The following is a 15703-nucleotide window of genomic DNA, read 5'->3' on the forward strand; positions in this document are numbered from 1 at the left end:
GATTCTGATTGCTAGAATTTTGTTAAGGATTTTTGCATCTATGTTCATCAGTGATATTGGCCTGTAGTTTCTTTTTTTGTGGCATCTTTGTCAGGTTTGTGGAAAGACTTTAATCTCCCAAAACAGAGGACTGACAAAATCAGAGGTGAGTTTTTAAGAGGTTACATTCAGAGGTGCTGTAGAAAACAAATCAGGGTGAATGAAGGGCTCAGCAAATGAAGTGGAAGTGAAAGTCACTGAGTTGTGTCTGACTCTTTGCAACCCCATGGACTATATCGTCCATGGAATTCTCCAGGCCACAATACTGGAATGGGTAGCCTTTTCGTCTTCCAGGGGATCTTCCCAACCCAGGGATCAAACCCAGGTCTCCCCACTGCAGGCAGATTCTTTACCAGCTAAGCCACAAGGGGAGTTACCAAATCCGAGCTTGTTCTTATTGCCACATGACAGGCCAGTTAACTGAGAGACGAGGTACTGAGGCAAGGAATACGACTTTATTCAGAAAGCTGGCTGACCAAGAAGATGACTACTAATATCTCAAAATAACCATCTTGTTGAGGTCTGGATGTAAAGTTCTTTTATAGAACCAGAGAGAGACATGGTGAGGAACTAAAGTAAAAAGGCAGAATACAGAGGGAGAGACACTGACAAAGCAAAGCAAAAAGGCCCATCAGTCTTGCAAAACATCTCCAGGAACAGCCAGCCTCAGGAAGGCATGTGTTAATTCTTCTTTCTTGCAGCCACTCATAGGTGGGTAGGGTCAGATTATCTCTCTGTGAGTTGAACAAAGGCACTTTAGTTTAACAGGCAGAGGGGCAGGGTCCTCTGAGATAAGCCATTATGTATGCTTATAATAATGAAGACTGTTCAAACTATCACACAATTGTACTCATCTGACACACTAGCAAAGTAAGGCTCAAAATTCTCCAAGCCAGGCTTTAGCAGTATGTGAACCATGAACTTTCAGATGTTGAAGCTGGATTTAGAAAAGCCGGAAGAACCAGAGATCAAGTGGCCAACATCCGTTGGATCATCAAGAAAGCAAGAGTTTCAGAAAAACATCTACTTCTGCTTTATTGACTATGCCAAAGACTTTGACTGTGTGGATCACAACAAACTGGAAAATTCTTAAAAAGATGGGAATACCAGAGCACCTTACCTGCCTCCTGAGAAATCTGTATGCAGGTCAAGAAGCAACAATTAGAACTGGACATGGAACAACAGACTGGTTCCAAATTGAGAAAGGAGTACGTGAAGGCTGTATATTGTCACCCTGCTTATTTAACTTATATGCAGAGTACATCATGAGAAATGCTGGGCTGGATGAAGCACAAGCTGGAATCAAGATTGCCGGAAGAAATATCAATAACCTCAGATATGCAAATGACACCACCCTTATGGCAGAAAGTGAAGAAGAACTAAAGAGCCTCTTGATGAAAGTGAAAGAGGAGAGTGAAAAAGTTGGCTTAAAACTCAACATTCAGAAAACTAAGATCATGGCATTTGGTCCCATCAGTTCATGGCAAATAGATGGGGAAACAATGGAAACAGTGAGAGACTTTATTATTGGGGGCTCCAAAATCACTGCAGATGATGACTGCAGCCATGAAATTAAAAGACGCTAGCTCTTGGAAGAAAAGCTATGATCAACTTAGCATATTAAACAGCAGAGACATTATATTGCCAACAAAGGTCTGTCTAGTCAAAGCTATGGTTTTTCCAATAGTCATGTGTGGATGCAAAGGTTAAACCATAAAGAAAGCTGAGCACCAAAGAATTGATGTTTTGAACTGTGGTGTTGGAGAAGAAAGACTCTTGAGAGTCCCTTGGATTGCAAGGAGATCCAACCAGTCTATCCTACAGGAAATCAGTCCTGAATATTCACTGGAAGGACTGATGTTGAAGCTGAAACTCCAATACTTTGGCCATGCGATATGAAGCACTGACTCATTGGAAAAGACCTTGTTGCTGGGAAAGATTGAATGCAGGAGGAGAAAAGGATGACAGAGAATTCGATGGCGTCATTGACTCGAGGGACATGAGTTTCAAGAAGCTCTGGGAGTTGGTGATGGACAGGGAAGCCTGGCGTGTTGCAGTCCATGGGGTTGCAAAGAGTCAGACATGACTGAGTGACTGAACTGAACTGATAATAACAAAAACAATGAAAGGCAAAGGTTAAAGTCAAAGAAACAAATCCTGCATGGAGTCAGAATTAACTCTTCCCTGCAACAGTTAGGCAGCTAATACTGAACTTCAAAAAAAAAGTAGATAAAGAAGGTTCAAGTGACAGTCATAATCACAGGAATAGAAGGAAGTGGACTAAAGCATAATCGATGGGGCTCTAGATAATCAACCAGCCTGACCTCGAAGGTGAAGGGTGAAGTTGCTCAGTCATGTCCGACCCTTTGCGACCCCGTGGACTGTAGCCTACCAGGCTTCTCTGTCCATGGGATTCTCTGTCCATGGGATTCTCCAAGCAAGAATACTGGAGTGGGTTACCATTTCCTTCTCCAGGGCATCTTCCCGACCCAGGGATCGAACCCGGGTCTCCCGCATTGGAGGCAGACGCTTTAACCTCTGAGCCAAACCCTTATATCTCCTCCAGCAAAGATGGGAGTCAGGGCGTCACTCCCTGATGGTGACTGCCTTTTGTTTTCTAAATGGTCATACATGCCTGTTCAGTCACTCAGTGATGTCTGACTCTTTGCGACCCCATGGACTATATCCCACCAGCCTCCTCTGTCCATAAGATTATTCAGGCAAGCACACTGGAGAGGGTTGCCATTCTCTTCTCCAGGAGGTCTTCCCCACCCACGCATTGACCGTGCATATCCTGCATTGGCAGGTGGATTCTTTACCACTGAGCCACCTGGGAAGCATGGAGCCATGAATCATTATGCCTTTTTATAGTTCATTTATGAATATCTATTTCATTTCAATGTTACAAAGTTTAAATGGGATAAATTGAATCAGCTTTTATGATAATCATACAAGTGGTGTTTCCACAAAGTGCAAGTGAAAATGTTTTTGATAACAACCCCGTCTATAAATGAGGGATCATTTTATTCTGCCCATGAAATAGTGAAATATAAAAATGCTAAACAGATATCCATTCATCAATATTTATTCATTAAACAATTCCTTATCCATTAAACAATTCCAGGTGGTTCAGTGGTAAAGAACTGGGGTTCAATCCCTGGGTTGGGAAGATCCTGTTGAGAAGGAAATGGCAATCCACTCCAGCATTCTTGCCTGGAAAATCCCATGGACATGGCTACATGGGGTGGCTACATGGGGTCGCAGTGTTGGACATGACTCTGCAACTAAACCATCACCACCACCAAACACTTCCTTAAGGCTTGACATTGTACTGGGTATGATGGAAAAACTAAAAGAAATTTATGAATGTATTAGGGTGTGATTTAAAGACGTGCTTAGATGTAAATAGGGCTTCCCTGGTAGCTCAGCTGGTAAAGAATTGGCCTGAAATACTGGAGACCTGGGTTTTATCCCTGGGTTGGGAAATTCCCTGGAGAAGGGAATGGTTACCCATTCCAGTATTTATGAATATATTAGAGTGTGATTTAAAGTGCTTAGATGTAAATAGAGTTAAAGGAACACTGAAAATAGTGAGATGGACCCTGATCTTTTCCTATAAATACACTGATAGATCATGTTTCTCTGTTTTAAATCTGTGAGAAGTGTGCTGATTTAACCTTGCAATACAATTCATCTTCTCTTGATTTGTTATTTAGAAGTCTTGATTGCCCTGAGGAGAGAATTATCATCTTGTGAGTGAACTTGAGAAATTTCTAGTGGAGATTTTCCCAGCAGTTGAAATCCAGATGATTACTACATCTGCCCAATGTCATGACCGGACTCTGATTGTTTACATTTCATTATAATACAATTAGGTAAACACAACCTTAAAGATTTATAGAGAGCAGAGGTTCCAAATGTTTCAGTTTCTCTTTTATTTTCCTTCCTGTAATGGATCATTCTGCTCAAAGGAGAACACGAACAAAATAGATTATACATTCCTAGTGAAATCATTTTGTTCTCATCCAAACTGTCTCTGGTTCCTTTCTTATTTCTAGACCAGGTTGTTATTGAAAACATTTTCACTTGCACTTTGTGAACACCATTTGTATGATTGTTTATTCTCCTTCTCCTGTTCTGCAGTTAGGTCTATGTTCTGATGAATATGAAGGTCGAAGTCCTACGAAACATACACATCTCACAGGGAAAACGGAAGGAAATTGTTTTACTCTCCAGCTTCTACAGTGTTAATTTGTGAATCTAGTTGATTATACACACTGATCTTTGACTTAAATTTTACTTTAAAAGTTATTAAAGATATAGTTCAATAATGGTGGAAAAGATAGGATACATATTTTTGTAATCATAATTTTTTTTATATGCAGAGATGATATCAGAAGATAGGGATTTTAGTTCTTATTCTTGGAAATGTCCCAAACATCTCAAGATATCAATTTTTTTATCTTTGCAATAGAGATAACAATGTCCACAGAATAAGATGGCTCTAAGAATCTAATACAATAGCTTCTAGGAAGATAGTGCAAAGTATAAAGCGCCACATAAATTTGACATTGACAGGCAGCTCTTGCCTGGATGTTCAAGTTTAATTAAATACTTTAAAACATGATGTCAAGTGAAAAGTATTATTAAATAAAATTCATGCTTCACTCAGTCCTGTTTCACAGTTGAAATTTTAAAAACAAAATCCATTAATTTCATGAAATAATGAATTTAATAATTAATTTGATTTTGAAGTCAATTTTACTTTAAAGTTAATTTATTTTTAAACATTTTTATTTTTAGAAATTGAAATTTTTCTCTGAACTTGAGTAGATTGCAATATGCAAGTTTACTCATTCATTGATTTATTCATTAAATAAACATTTATTGAACAACTAATTATAACCTAGACACTATGATAAGTTCTAGGGATTAAAAAAAGTGCTCTTTTTGTTTTTTAAAGGAATTCCCAATACAGTAGGGGAAATTAACACATGTAATACGAAATAGTACACATTAGTACACAAAATGTGTAAAGCAGCAATTATGAATCACAGTACCAGGTATTATTTTAAAACTGTTTAAAAGGCACTTTGAATAAACATAGGCAAAAGGAAGATTTTTTTATGTAAGAGAAGGATTATAGAAGATGTCATAGACGCTTCCTTTGAATTGAGTGTTACAAGCTGAAGTGTGTCCTCCCAAAATTTATATATTGAAATCCTAACCCCTAGTACCTCAGAATGTGACCTTCTTTGAAGATAGGTAACGTACAAAGGCTATTCAGTTAAAATGGGGTCATTAGGCTGGGTCCTAATCCAAAATGCCCAGTGTCCTTGTACAAAGGGAAATCTGGACACAGACATGCACACAAGGAAAATGCCATGTGAAGATGAAGGTGAAAATCTGGGTTCTGCAAGCCAAGGGCTGACAAAGATTGCCAGAAAACAACAAGAGGCCAAGGTAGGGGCTTGGAACAGATTCTTCCTCATAGTCCTCAGGAGGAATGCTGACACTTTGATCTTGAACTTCTAGTCTCCAGAAACATGAGAAATAAATTTCTGTTATTCAACCTACTCAGTGTGTGGTAGTTTGTGATGGCAGTCCAAACAAACTAATATGCTGTCTTAAAAAAAAAAAAGGATATGAATTTATCAGGATAAAGGAAGGAAGAAGAGGGTGGGTGTTCAAAGTTGAGGAAGGAGCCTGTGCAAAGAGAGGGAGATACCAACAAGTGAGGTTCAAAAGTCAAAGTGCAAGTTGTTCACTCTGGCAGAATATAGAATATGAGGGAAATCCCAGAAGGAGGAAAACCTTAGAAAGATGATAAGGAGTAGCCCTGTAAAAGCACTGAGGCCATGCTATGGGTTTGGATTTTATTCTGAAAGTAATTGTGAACCAATGAAGGCTTTTGAACAGGGAAAATATATGATGAAGTGTGTATTTTATAAAGACCTCTTACTTTTTTAATTCTTTGAAGGATGACTTGAAGGGATAAAACTCAAGATGTAGGAATCACCTAGGAATTGACTGTGAAAGTAACTTAAGAAATGATGGTTATTCGATAAAGGCAATAAAGTGGGATAAATGAGTAGATTGGGGAGATAGAAAGAAGTTATAAAAATTTGCTGAGCAGCTGGTTAGCTTACAGAGATAGAATGGACTGATTTCAGCAGTGGAAATGGGGAAGGGGTGGATAAGACTATTTCAAAAAAGAGCTGAAAGACCTTCTTTCGCCCAGTATGGCAAAGGAAACCTACATGACCTTGGCAAAATTCTGACTTGCCCTTGACTATTGATCTGGTTACTTGGGGCATATTTGGGTGAGTATTTTATTGTATTGTGATTCTGGCAGCACTTGATGGGCACTAATACTTATTCAAGTGCAGCAAATTATATTCCAGCAATTCTGAAAGACCATTACATTTTTATTATATTTTATTGTATATATCACAGACAGATGCATATTCACTTTGATGGCAAACAAATGTTTCTGCATAAAAAATAATTTTATAAACTGTGTTCTATTTTTAGTGTAGAAGATATTCTGGTAGCTAAATTGCAAAAAGTTTTGCTATAAAACATAAATGTTTGCTTTTTCTAGTAAAAGAAAGGGAGTTCAAATCTATTCACACTAACAGAAAACAATTTTGTCATAAACTACTCAAGCAACTTATTTTATCTTAAGTTTTAAAATGTGTCACTTAAATGTTAAACAAGAAAGAAGGGCCACAGGGCTATTTTAGAAAGAAGTTAGGAACTTTCCTTGAAGTAGGAAATGGCAACCCACTTCAGGATTCTTGCCTGGAAAATCCCATGGACAGAGAAGCCTAGCAGGCTACAGTCCATAGGGTTGCAAGAGTCTGACAGCAGACTAAATCACCAGGAACTTTCCTATTGCAGAGAAATTACAAAGTATCCTAAGGGTATTTTTGGATGTTTTTCTCTTTTGCTACGCTTTACAATAGCTTGACAAAGTCAGTGTCTTCTTTTCCCATTAACATCAATTAGCACCTACAGTTTGCATTTTATTAAGTGATTTGTCCAGACTGGTAATTTCAGAGGATCTGTAATGAATTCTTTCCTTTACTTCTTTCTGTTGTAAAAAGCCCTTCTCTAAAGCATTTCATGCTACTTCCCTAAGCCCCCCTGGTCCTTGTTAGCCTGGGCTCTGTCTTTCCTTTGCTTTGTGAATGAAAAATGTTGCCAGCCGTATCAGTAGACAAAGGGTATTGTAAGCCATCAAGCCACTACAGCCACTCCGATGGTGAGCCCTGAGAGAACTCAAGTTGGAGACAAAACTGCCTACTGCCTAGCCATCAGCCACTGTCAGGACTCAAAAAGTTGTACCTTAAGGGGGTGCAGGATGGGAAAGCATAGGACTTTGTCTCCAGAGAGCTGAGATGCATATCAAAGGAATGATTTCAATGAGCCCAGACTCTTGCCTCTTCCTAAACTTAGAAAAGTGCTAAATTTGTTAACGAGATATCTTTTAGTTATCAATAATCTTTTGATCTTCCAACTACCTGGTTGTTGTTGCAAAAGCCTCTTTATATCCAGTCTCCTCCCTCACCTCTATAGCAGTCCCTCAGAGCAATCGGAGAGGCTCTCTTCCAGATTTGAAATCCTCAGAAAGTCCACAGCTGCTGCTGCTGAAGCTGCTAAGTCGCTTCAGTTGTGTCCAACTCTGTGCAATCCCGTAGACAGCAGCCAACCAGGCTCTGCTGTCCCTGGGATTCTCCAGGCAAGAACACTGGAGTGGGTTGCCATTGCCTTCTCCAATGCATGAAAGTGAAAAGTGAAAGTGAAGTCGCTCAGTCGTGTCTGACTCTTAGCGACACCATGGACTGCAGCCTACCAGCTCCTCTGTCCACGGGATTTTCCAGGCAAGAGTACTGGAGTGGTGTGCCATCGTCTTCTCTGGAAAGTCCACAGACAACAACATAATTCTTAACTTTTAGGTTGTACTTTTTTTTTTTTTCCAGTGGACAACCTTGACTAGAGCCTTTATTCTCTGTTCAGGAAATACCTGTTTATCACTAGCTCTCCACTCTGTTGTTGCTTAGTCACTCAGTAGTGTCCAATCCTTAGCAAACCCATGGACCATATCCTGCCAGGCTCCTCTGTCCATGGGATTTTCCAGGTAAGAATACTAGAGTGGGTTGTCATTTCCTTTGCCAGGCAATCTTCCTGACCTAAGGATCAAACCCTGTCTCCTGCATTGCAGATGGATTCTTTACTGAGAATCTGCTGAGCCACCAGAGAAGCCTTCTGTAGTCCTCTGCTTTTGCCAAGATTTTCCATCAAGCTCCTTCTTGTCCCTGCTGATGCTAGTTGAGGGATCTGAAGGAAATTCTCAAAGCCAGGTTGCCTTGTCTCTCTAGACAAGTGAAGAGATTCTTAGGTTCATGGCACAGAATGCTCCCTGGGCTGGGAACTTGTGGCGGTGTGTTCTTTCCCACCCCTGAGGGTCATGATCCCCTATGTTGGTGCTCCCCAGCTGCCTGGTCTCTTCGGCTGGGAGAGGAGACTCTCGGGCCTGGTAGGGGAGATGAGCACTCCCTGTCCTGGGTCCTCTTATGGGAATCCATCTTATCCCCTGGACGCATGGTGTTTCTAGGTCGGGGAGGGGAGTCATAAGACCAGTGACAAAGGAGAGTGCTTCCCATAGATGCTTATTATCAGCAAGACATCCAACTGATCCTTTGCTGGTTCTACTGGTTTTTCTGCAGAGATCCTCCAATTTGATGCTGTAGGCATGAGCTAGTCTGGGATGCTCTTTGTTGTTGGGTTGGAAATCAACAAACACTGGGTCTAGGTCACATTCTGTTGCCTGTGAGGTTATAAGATGACCTCCTGCTATGCTATTCCTCTAGCTCAGGGGTCTCTAGGCATTTCATCACCCTCTTTCAACTTCCAAAGTTCTCCTTTGATTTTCCATTGGCTTATTTCCAGATTTTATAGTGACACTTAGTGCAGAGGAGTAGGGAGAGACAAATTTTGGCACCTTGTTATGATAGGAAATTTCTACTATGTATAGAGATGACCAAGTTTGGTGGGCCCTAGAACATATGCTCTTTTGTCCAAGACTATGTGCAGGACTGTTCCACAGTTATGCAAGTAAGGCTGAGCAGAGGGAGTGCCATTGAGCTTCTTAAATGGTAGACATGGATGGCCCTTGCATGTTCAGATGTCATCATTTGCAACTATCCCTCTGGATGACAAAGTGTGTGTGTGTGTGTGTGTGTGTGTATGCTCAGCTGTGTCTGATTCTTTGGGATTCCACGGGCTGTAGTCATCAGTCTCCTCTGTTCAAGGGATTTCGCAGGCAAAAATACTGGAATGGGATGTCATTTCCTACTCCGGGGGATCTCGGGAACTCACAACTCCTGTGTCTCTTGCATTAGCAGGCATATTCTTCACCACTGTGCCAAGTGGGAATCTCATGACAATGTAGATCCAGAAGTTTACAGTGGGACCTGGAAAATGCTACCATTTTATCATAGAGCTTCCTGGATGTACTGTTTCTTCTGAATCCTTTAGATCAGGATACTTTAGTTTTACCTATATAAATAGTCAAAGTAAAAAATGGTAGCAACTGAAGAATTCTTAAGGATTTTAGAAAGCATTCAATATCATTTTGTAGATAAAAAAAAGAAGGTCCAATAAGTTTTATCAACTTTTTCCAAGTAATAGAGATAAACAGTTGGGGAGCAGTATTAGGTCCTGACTTTATGACTTCTACTCCGTGCTTTTCTTCATTTCACCATGGAAATATATGATAATTAGGATTTGATGCATTTTCAATAGCAAATGTATTATTCTAACTCCTTCATAAATTTTTTTCTCTATACATTTAATTTGCCAGTGTGTTTAGTTCACTTCTATCCTATTAAAGAACATATCTATTCTGTAATTTATGAGTCAAGCACACAGAAGAAGAGAAATGTCTTAAATGAGGCTAGTAGCTATTCATTGAGCAGATTTTATTAAATGTTTTGTATATTCTAGGATTTGAGATAGCTGTGCAAGTATTGTAGAAACATAAAGTTAGATAAAAGATAACTTCCTGCCATCCATCCCTCACACCAAGTAGTTATGAATCTAATGAGAAATACAGATGTATAAACTCACTATAATGTAAGAAATTATGAGATTATTGGTTTAATAGGATACAAATCAATAGTAGTCAAAGGGAACTGGAAATAATAGTAACATCTGACTAGGTATATTAGGGCAGACAACTTGAGAGATGTCCTAAAAGTTGAAAAAGAGCTAAATAATACTCCATAAAGAGCTAATTCTGTGATAGCATGGTACTGATTGTATATAGGTAAACCTCTTTTTGCTATTCTTTGGAACTCTGCATTCAGATGCTTATATCTTTCCTTTTCTCCTTTGCTTTTCACTTTTCTTCTTTCCATAGCTTTTTGTAAGGCCTCCCCAGACAGCCATTTTGCTTTTTTGCATTTCTTTTCCATGGGGATGGTCTTGATCCCTGTCTCATGTATAATGTCATGAACCTCATTCCATAGCTCATCAGGCATTCTATCTATCAGATCTAGGCCCTTAAATCTATTTTTCACTTCCACTGTATAATCATAAGGGATTTGATTTAGGTCATACCTGAATGGTCTAGTGGTTTTCCCTACTTTCTTCAATTTCAGTCTGAATTTGGTAATAAGGAGTTCATGATCTGAGCCACAGTCAGCCCTGGTCTTGTTTTTGTTGACTGTATAGAGCTTCTCCATCTTTGGCTGCAAAGAATATAATCAATCTGATTTTGGTGTTGACCATCTGGTGATGTCCATGTGTAGAGTCTTCTTTTGTGTTGTTGGAAGAAGGTGTTTTCTATGACCAGTGCATTTTCTTGGCAAAACTCTATTAGCCTTTGCCCTGCTTCATTCCGTATTCCAAGGCCAAATTTGCCTGTTACTGAGAGTCATTTCCTAGGCAGGTTGATAGGGAGTCTAGGGGTCCCCGAGGAGAGAGGGGTCTGGAATTCTCAAGGAGGAAAAAAGGACAAACTTTTTTTCTTTCTCCACATTCCTTAGGATTATATACCAATAATGTATCCTGCCTAAGGACAGTCTTTGGATTCAACCTTCTGTTATTTTAAAATGTTAATTATGGGAGTATACCTGGTCTTTACAAGGATGTATCTTGCCTGAAGACAGTGTTATCTTAAAATGTAAATTATGGGAGTAGGTCGGAGGAGGTCTTTACAACCTCCAGACATTCTTTGGATTATATAACCTCATTGTTAACACTAGCAAGGGGGTACTCTTTCTACCCCCTTCTGATGCCTATGTCAGAAGCTTTCTCTATCTCCTTTATACTTTAATAAAACTTTATTACACAAAAGCTCTGAGCGATCAAGCCTCGTCTCTGGCCCCGGATTGAATTCTTCTCCTCCGGGGGCCAAGAATCCCGGTGTATTTGAGTGATTCAACAACAACCTTTCATTACTCCAGGTGTTTCTTGACTTCCTACTTTTGCATTCTGGTCCCCTATAATGAAAAGGACATCTTTTTTGGGTGTTAGTTCTAAAAGGTCTTGTAGGTCTTCATAGAACCGTTCAACTTCAGCTTCTTCAGCGTTACTGGTTGGGGCATAGACTTGGATTACTGTGATATTGAATGGTTTGCCTTGGAAACGAACAGAGATCATTCTGTCATTTTTGAGATTGCATCCAAGTACTGCATTTCGGACTCTTTTGTTGACCATGATGGCTACGCCATTTCTTCTAAGGGATTCCTGTCCACAGTAGTAGATATAATGGTCATCTGAGTTAAATTCACCTATTCCAGTCCATTTTAGTTCGCTGATTCCTAAAACGTCGACATTCACTCTTGCCATCTCTTGTTTGATCACTTCCAATTTGCCTTGATTCATGGACCTGACATTCCACGTTCCTATGCAATATTGCTCTTTACAGCATCGGACCTTGCTTCTGTCACCAGTCACATCCACAGCCGGGTATTGTTTTTGCTTTGGTTTCATCCATTCATTCTTTCTGGAGTTATTTCTCCACTGATCTCCAGTAGCATATTGGGCACCTACTGACCTGGGGAGTTCCTCTTTCAGTATCCTATCATTTTGCTTTTTCATACTGTTCAGGGGTTCTCAAGGCAAGAATACTTGAAATGGTTTGCCATTCCCTTCTCCAGTGGACCACATTCTGTCAGATTTCTTCACCATGACCTGCCCGTCTTGGGTTGCCCTACGGGCATGACTTAGTTTTAGAAAACTCAGCAGTGGCCACAGGACTGGAAAAGGTCAGTTTTCATTCCAATCCCAAAGAAAGGCAATGCCAAAGAATGCTCAAACTACCATACAATTGCACTCATCTCACATGCTAGTAAAGTAATGTTCAAAATTCTCCAAGCTAGGCTTCAGCAATATGTGAACCATGAACTTTCTGATGTTCAAGCTGGTTTTAGAAAAGGCAGAGGAACCAGAGATCAAATTGCCAACATCTGCTGGATCATCGAAAAAGCAAGAGAGTTCCAGAAAAACATCTATTTCTGCTTTCTTGACTATGCCAAAGCCTTTGACTGTGTGGATCACAATAAAATGTGGAAAATTCTGAAAGACATGGGAATACCAGACCACCTGATCTGCCTCTTGACAAACCTGTATGCAGGTCAGGAAGCAACAGTTAGAACTGGACATGGAACAACAGACTGGTTCCAAACAGGAAAAGGAGTACATCAAGGCTGTATATTGTCACCCTGCTTATTTAGCTTCTGTGCAAAGTACATCATGAGAAATGCTGGGCTGGAAGAAGCACAAGCTGGAATCAAGATTGCCAGGAGAAATATTAATAACCTCAGATATGCAGATGACACCACCCTTATGGCAGAAAGTGAAGAGGAACTAAAAAGTCTCTTGATGAGAGTGAAAAAGTTGGCTTAAAGCTCAACATTCAGAAAACAAAGATTATGGCATCCAGTCCATTAACTTCATGGCAAATAGATGGGGAAACACTGGAAACAGTGTCAGACTTTATTTTGGGGGCCCCCAAATCACTGCAGATGGTAACTGCAGCCATGAAATTAAAAGACACTTACTCCTTGGAAGGAAAGTTATGACCAACCTAGATAGCATATTCAAAAGCAGAGACATTACTTTGCCAACAAATGTCCGTCTAGTCAAGGCTATGGTTTTTCCTGTGGTCATGTATGGATGTGAGAGTTGGACTGTGAAGAAGGCTGAGTGCCAAAGAATTGATGCTTTTGAACTGTGGTGTTGAAGAAGACTCTTGAGGGTCCCTTGGACTGCAAGGAGATCCAACCAGTCCATTCTGAAGGAGGTCAGCGCTGGGATTTGTTTGGAAGGAATGATGCTAAAGCTGAAACTCCAGTACTTTGGCCACCTCATGCAAAGAGTTGACTCACTGGAAAAGACTCTGATGCTGGGAGGGATTGGGGGCAGGAGGAGAAGGGGATGACAGAGGATGAGATGGCTGGATGGCATCACTGACTCGATGGACATGAGTCTCAGTGAACTCCAGGAGTTGGTGATGGACAGGGAGGCCTGGCGTGCTGCGATTCATGGGGTCGCAAGGAGTCAGACATGAGTGAGCAACTGAACTGAAACCAAACAACATAAATAAATATTTTACATAGATATAAATTTACTGAGATTAAAATATAACAATGAAAAGTTATTTCACTTATAAATTTAAAGATGTTAACATATAGAGAGGAGTTATAAATTTGCTCAAAACTTCTCAGTTATTACACGGTAGAACTGGAAGAAACCTAGGGAAGCCCACACCAAACACTTTCTGAGTCTATAAATTTTGAATCCAAGGAGTGCATGGGTTTGGGTTTACTGGATACTCTAAAACTATTAGCTGGTGTTAAAATGTACTTTGGTTCACATCATTTTGCATGCATGCATCCTCAGTCACTTCAGTTGTGTCTGACTTCTGAAACCCATAAACTGTTGCCTGCCAGGCTCCTCTGTCCATGGGATTTCCCAAGCAATAACACTGGAGTGGTTGCCACTTCCTTCTCCAGGTAGCCTTCTTGATCCAGAGATTGAACCCATGTCTCTTGCATTGGCAGGCAGATTTTAACCACTGAGCCACCAGGGAAACCCTACTGCCTACCTTGGTCTTCTTCAAAATGCTAATTCTATGCTTTATGCATACTTCTTAGATAGCAGAAAAAAAGTTATCGCCTTCTGATAAAATTATATGTGTGAAATGTTGCACAAATAGCAATAATTCACCAAATCATCTGACTTTTTTTCCCCTGAAACATCAAATTCATAGATTTTTCAGTTATTAAATCAGCAGGTTCTTCTAGTAAGGAGACTATTTCACAGCTGTCTTTTTGAAAGTATATATTTTAAAGCAAAATTAGTAAAACCCAGACTTGTAACATGAAGGCAATAGTGGTTACATGATGCTATGCCTTAAACTGCATGCCATTTTGTTTGTAATTCTTGATCAACACTCCTCTTCCTGAATTTCTGATCTAAGATCAATATTGTATTCTAACTAGATTGTGGTGTTATTGTTTAGTCACTAAGTCAGGTCCAACTCCATGTGACCCCATGAGCTGAAATATGCCAGGCCTTCCTTCATGGTCTCCCTGAGTGTGCTAAAACTCATGTCCATTGAATCAGTGATGCCATCCAACTATTTCATACTCTGTCACTTCCTTCTCCTCTTGCTCTCAATCTTTCCCAGCATCAAGGTCTTTTCCATTGAGTCAGCTCTTGTTATCAGAAGGCCAAAATATCAGAGTTTCAGCTTCAGCATCAGTCCTTCCAATGAGTATTCAGTGTTGATTTCCTTTAGGATTAACTAATTTGATGTCCAAGGGACTGTCAAGAGTCTTCTCCAGTACCACAGTTAGAAAGCATCAATTCTTTGGTGCTCAGTCTTCTTTATGGTCCAACTCTCATATCCACAGCTAACTACTGGAAAAACCATAGCTTTGACTATATGGACCTTGGTTGGCAAAGTGATGTCTCTGCTTTTAACTCTGCTATCTAGGTTGGTCATGGCTTTCCTTCCAAGGAGCAAGTGACTTTTAATTTCATGGCTGCAGTCACCATCAGAAGTGATTTTGGAGCCCAAGAAAATAAAGTCTGTCACCATTTCCATTGTTTTCCCATCTATTTGCCATGATGTTATGGGACCAAATGCCACAATCTTAGTTTTTTGAAGTTTGAAGTTAAGTTTCAAGCCAACTTTTTCATTCTTCTCTTTCACCCTTATCAAGAGACTCTTCAGTTACTCTTCACTTTCTACCATTAGAGTAATATCACCTGCATATTTAAGATTGTTGATATTTCACCTGACAATCTTGATTCCAGCTTGTGATTCATCCAGCCCAGCATTTTGCATGAGGTACTCTGCATATAAGTTAAATAAGCAGACTGTGTTGTAAGCTAATTAAAAGATGAACTAACATATCACTTGTCCTGATGCCAATCTATATGGTAGCCAAGACATCACTAGAAATTTATCAACACAGTAAGGATACATGTCTCATTGCTGCCATAACAAATTACCATAATTTAGTGCTCACAGCAATACCAATTTTAGATCTTACCTTTCTGGAGGTCAGAAATCCAATATGGGTCTCACTAGGTAACCCAATCAAATTGGGCTGTCCGAGCATCATATCACAGATTCTAAGGC

This window comes from Bison bison, unplaced genomic scaffold (genome assembly GCF_000754665.1).
Source record: "Bison bison bison isolate TAMUID 2011002044 unplaced genomic scaffold, Bison_UMD1.0 scf7180017864128, whole genome shotgun sequence".
Lineage (NCBI taxonomy): Eukaryota > Metazoa > Chordata > Mammalia > Artiodactyla > Bovidae > Bison > Bison bison.